A 6,000-nucleotide genomic window follows, 5' to 3' on the forward strand; every position below is an offset into this window, starting at 1 on the left:
TCCGATTCTTGCGATTGAGTGGCGAGAAGCTACGACGTTCTCCTCAAAGATCAGTTGGTGTGAGACTGACAATCTATCCACGTTCTCCTCATAGATCATTTGGTTTAAGACCAACACATCTATCCATCATACCGTCACCATCTCATATCCCCACACCGTTCGCATTCGTCAACAACAACAGCACCCGCATCGGTTCATCACGATCTTGACGGATTTCTTGGTTTGATTCACATTCGTGATCATTCGTAACTTATTCAGAGGATCCACATAGTAAAACTCATCCTAACCCATCCATAACTTTGTTTAGCATCTTTTTTTAAGATCCCATAAGCCCCGCTTCGCAAAAACCCCTAAAAATCTCATTTTGTCCTGAACCTTCTAAGTTCCAACATCTTCATTGTTCATCTTCAGAATTGATGTGCGATTTTCGCTGTCACAACCTTCCCATATTCAAAAACCTCAAACAAAATAGTTGTATGAAATTTTCTTACCTTTCTTTTGACACCAAGATTGCCTTATTTTTTAGTTTTGTTGCAAAAGTTATGCCTCAAATACCGAAGGGTGTCCATGGCTGAAAATCCATTAGCAACTCTTGGTTTTTTCACCCAAAAATTCAATCAGTTGCCTGACCCCATTGACTTAGTCGACTAACACTTTTTCCCTCTCGGTTTCTCACCCATAATCTCAGTCAGTCGGTTGACCTTCCCACCCTAGTCACCTGAGTACCCCAGAACTTGAAATTTCTCATTCTTTAGGTACATACTTGTTTGTCAACTGTGGGATATGGTTATGAATAAATTGACTTATTTTCTTGAATGAATGAATGTCATTTTTGTGGCAAGTAACTTGACTATCTTGTGAAAGAACCACCTAGTACCAAACTTGAATCTAATTATATTCCTTTTTAAAATCTTTGGATCGCATGATAAAGCCTGATTCATTTTGTTTATGTTTGGTTGATTGAATTCTTGTTTTAAAGTGTTTCTCATGTATGTGATTGAGGGTTAAAACCTATAGGACTAGGTCACCCATCCCCATCCTACATTATCTTGGCATCAGAGCCTAGGTTAGAGCCTAGATTTTGTTAGGTTGAACACTCAAATCTCATCCTCCTTTGGTTGAATTGACCTCCCCAAGTTTCTATTGTGAGAAGCCGCCCTTGTGGTTATGATTTAATAGCAACTAGAGCTGGTAACCGTTACCTAGGTCATAGGATTTGTGATGAAAGAGAGTTTCTTATACCTTATAGAGAAAGACCTCCCCTCCTTCCACAAAGGTGAGTGAATCGTCAAGATGACCTTGCTAGGAGACCATCGCATCATGAGCCCCATGTCCAACATTGGGATAATGAGGAGTATGACGTTGATGACCTTCATATTAGGAGACCTTGTTGTAAGGACCGTCGTGATCCTTACAATGATGAAATGAGTATATAATCTCCCACCTTTGATGGACAAATATAGCTTATTTAGAACACTCTTAAACATTATAGTGGTCACATCTTGTTGAGTGTTGTTTGTACAAATATTCACATCACTGAGCTTACATATTCTATACTGTTGGTGTGCATGTGATTGATTACATTTGGTACATATCTGCTTTACTAAAAAACATAATCACTATACCGATCGTATTGTGAAAATACTATTGTAATCCAGGCGTGGCCTGAGGGGGCGGTAATCCAGCCTGGTAAGGATTGGTTGTAAAGGTTGAGGTTAGTCCTGTGCTAATGGATCTGGTTATTGAGGTGCCGCTCCACTTGTTAAGTGAGCCTTATAGTGGTAATCCTTATGCTTGTTAGCCAAGGCGGGGACGTAGGTAGTTTGCCGAACCTCGATAACATTTCTGGGTGTCATCTCTTATTTACCGCTTTCTGGTGCATGCTTGGTTAATTTTATTGTGCCATTTAAAATTCCCTGCATATTTAAATTGATTTAATTTATCTGCATTAGATTGACCATAAGGTTGTGTAATACTACAGTTAGGGGATTAACTTAGGACATTAATTTTTGAAAATACCAATTCTTCCCCTCCCTCTTGGGTTCACGGTAAAGCTGACAGTTGGTATCAGAGCCACGTAGTATAGACTCAATAGTTAATTTGCAAAAGATCTTAGATGGCTCAGAGCACCGTGACCCCTTTCCCCAAGGGACCATCTTCCACATGACCTCCAATTTTTAGTGGTGTTAATTACACATTTTGGAAACAGAAGATGTGCATCTACCTTTAAAACATAGATTGGAAGGTGTGGAGGGTTATCTCTAAGGGAAATTATGTTCCTATGAAAACAGAGGGTACAACTAAAGTTCGTAAAACTAAGAAAGAATATAATGATGATTACATAAAAGCAGTTAGTTTAAATGCCACTACTTTGAATAATCTGTATTGTGGTCTTGATGTGAATGAGTTTAATAGAGTAATGGCATGCACTACTGCAAAAAAAATCTGGGATAAATTTGAAGTCACATAAGAAGGTACTAGGGATGTAAAAGATAGTAGGATAGATATGCTGACTAGTGAATATGAGGTCTTTAGGATAAATGTAAGTGAGTCCATTCAGAGCATGTACACTGGATTCACACACATTATAAACTCACTGCATGCATTAGGAAAGACCTACCGTACATATGAGATGATTAAGAAGATCCTTACAGGTCTGCCTCCTATTTGGGAAGCAAAGGCTACAACCATTTCTAAGGGTAGAGACTTTAAGGCCATGTCTCTAGATGAACTAATAGGTTCCCTTATTACCTATGAATTAACTATAAATAAGAAACTCAATGAACATAATAGGGCGAAAAAGGTGACTGCATTGAAAACATCCACTAATACATCTAGTGAATGCGGTGAACCTAACTCTAAGGATGATATGGCCATACTAATGAGAAAATTCAGTAGATTCTTCAAGAAGAATAGAAAACCATATAAAAGATATAGAGAGTCTGCATCTGATAAGGGAGATTCGAGTAAAATAAAGGATAAGTCAAATGCACCTACATGTTATAATTGCAACAAGGTTGGGCATATCAAGTCGGATTGCCCGCTACTGAAAAAAAAAAATTCTAGGAAAAAGAAGAAAGCTATGAAAGCAAGCACTTCATGGGATAAAATAAGTAGCAGTGACACAGTCTCAGACCGCAGCGACTCAGAGGTTGCTAATCTGTGCTTGATGGCACATGATGATGAGGTATCGTCTTCTTGCTCTTTATCTTCATATTATTCTTCTGATGATTATGAATTTGATAGCATGCCTACTTTTAGAGAATTGCAATTTGATTATATTCGTGTCTCTTAACTATTGAATAAAATGACCAAAGAAAATGATGATTTGAAAAAGAAATGTGAAAATTGATCAAAATTGTTTGGAATTGCAAAAACCACTCATGCTTCGATTTTGAAAGAAAAAGATTTGACTATTGCTGAGCTTGAGATAAAATTGGAGGATAGCTCCAAATTTTTTTTAAACTCACTGAGGGCCAACGCAATTTTGAAAAACTACTTGGAGCTCAAAGAAATTCTCTTAGTAAAGAGGGTCTTGGTTTTAATGGTGTTGAGAATGTTAGGCGACCTAATCTTTACTTGGGATTTCACTCGTGAATCAAAATCTCAAATCCCACCTAAAGATCCTAAGTGTATAATGAAATGTTTTAAATGCAAACAAATCGGTCACATTCAATTTGATTGCCCACTTAGAAATAGACGTGTAAAAATTAGAAAGGTGTGGGTAGTTAAGGGTGATCCAGTCACTAACCCTCATGGACCCAACAAAATTTGGGGGCTAGCGTCAGTTACTTAGTCTATCTTGCAGGTGTGTTTGAGATTGTCCTCCTGATACCTAGATAACAGGTGCTCATGGCACATGACAGACGACAAGGCAAAATTTGCTTCAATCACTCCCAAGGATGGAGGGTATGTGACGTTTGGCGACAATGCAAAGGAATGCATCATTGGAGTAGGTAAGGTCGGTAAGGATCCTTCTCTAATTATTGATAATGTTCTATTAGTTGATGGCTTGAAGCATAATCTGTTGAGCATTAGTCAATTGTGTTATAAAGGATATAAGATTTCATTTGAAAATGACAAATGCATAGTTGAAAATAAATCAGATCATAAAAATCTTTTCACTACAGATCGACATGAAAATGTATATACCATTTGTTTCACAATTTAGCTTCACAAAAAGTAACTTGTTTTTTTTTTTTTTTTTGCAAAAAATGAAGCTAGTTGGTTATGGCATAGGCAATTAGGACACGCTAGCATGGATTTATTGTCAAAACTAGTAAGAAAAGATTTAGTAAAAGACTTACCTAAAACACCATTTGTGAAAGACAAAAGCTGTGATGCATGTCAAATGGGTAAGCAAACAAAATCTAGCTTTAAGAAAAAGAAATTTATATACACCACTAAACAACTTGAAATGCTTTACTTGGATTTGTTTGGTCCTAATTCTGTGCAAAGTCTTGGTGGTAAATCATATGTTTTTGTCATTATTGATGACTTTTCTAGGTTCACATGGGTGCTATTTCTCTGACATAAAAATGAAGCATGTGAATAGTTTACTAAACTTTGCAAGAGAATTCAAAATGAAAAAGGCTATAAGATAACTCACATTAGAAGTGATAGAGGCACTGAATTTAAAAATGAAGGCATAGAAGATTATTGTGACTTAGAGGGTATATCACACAACTTTTTTGCACCTAGGACCCCTTAACAAAATGGTGTGGTAGAAAGAAAGAATAGGTCATTACAAGAAATGGGTAGGACCATGTTGAATGAGCATAAACTACCTAAATAATTTTAGGCTAAGGCCATAAATACTACATGTTATGTCATGAATAGGGTGTTGATTAGACCATCATTTAATAAAACCCCTTATGAATTGTGGAACAACCATTGACCTAATATTTCTTATTTTCATATTTTTGATTATAAATGCTTTGTGCTTAGGGATAATGAGCATCTAGGGAAATTTGATTCTAAATCTAGTGAAGGCATTTTCCTAAGTTATGCTCTTAATAGTAAAGCATATAGAGTTTTCAATAAAGGAATATTGACTGTCATTGAATCTATCCATGTTGTATTTGATGAATCTAATCTATTTTATAAGAAAGATAATGAAGATGACATTGACATTAGAAAATGCTTAGAGAAGTTATCTGTTGAAAACAATGCAAGTGAAAATTCAGAAATAAATGATAAATCATCAGAAGATAATGACGATGAAAATGAAGTTCAGGAGTTGCCTAGATATTGGAAGTTTATTAGAAACCATCCTCTAGATCAAATTATAGGTGAACCTTCCCATGGTGTAGTCACAAGATCCTCCTTGAAAAATCTAGTAAGTCATTCTATCTTCTTGTCCCAAAAAAAACCTAAAAATATTAAAGAAGCCATAGAGGATGAGTCTTGGGTGATGTCTATGCAAGAAGAACTTAATCAATTTGAAAGAAGCAAAGTGTGGACTCTTGTTCCTAGGCTAAGTGATCATACAATTATTGGAACCAAATGGGTGTATAGAAATAAGAGAGATGAGAATGGGGCAATAACTAGGAATAAGGTTAGACTAGTTGCCCAGGGTTATAATGAGGAAAAGGGAATTGATTTTTATGAAACATATGCTCCTTTTGCTAGGATGGAAGTCATTCTTATGTTACTTGCTTATGCCGCTTTTAAAAATTTTAAATTGTTTCAAATGGATGTTAAAAGCACTTTTCTTAATGGCTATATTAATGAAAAAGTGTATGTAGAACAACCACCTGGTTTTGAAAATCATAAATGTCTATATTATGTATACCGGTTGTCTAAAGCCTTGTATGGATTGAAGCGGTATGAGAGGCTTAGTGGGTTTCTACTAGAAAATGGGTTTACCCGTGGCAAGATTGACACTACACTTTTCATCAAATCCAAAAATGATGATATGCCTATCGTTCAAATTTATGTTGATGATATCATTTTTGGAGCCACTAATGATGAGTTGTGTAATGAGTTTGCCAAATGCAT

This window comes from Malania oleifera, chromosome 10, assembly GCF_029873635.1.
Source record: "Malania oleifera isolate guangnan ecotype guangnan chromosome 10, ASM2987363v1, whole genome shotgun sequence".
Taxonomy (NCBI): domain Eukaryota; kingdom Viridiplantae; phylum Streptophyta; class Magnoliopsida; order Santalales; family Ximeniaceae; genus Malania; species Malania oleifera.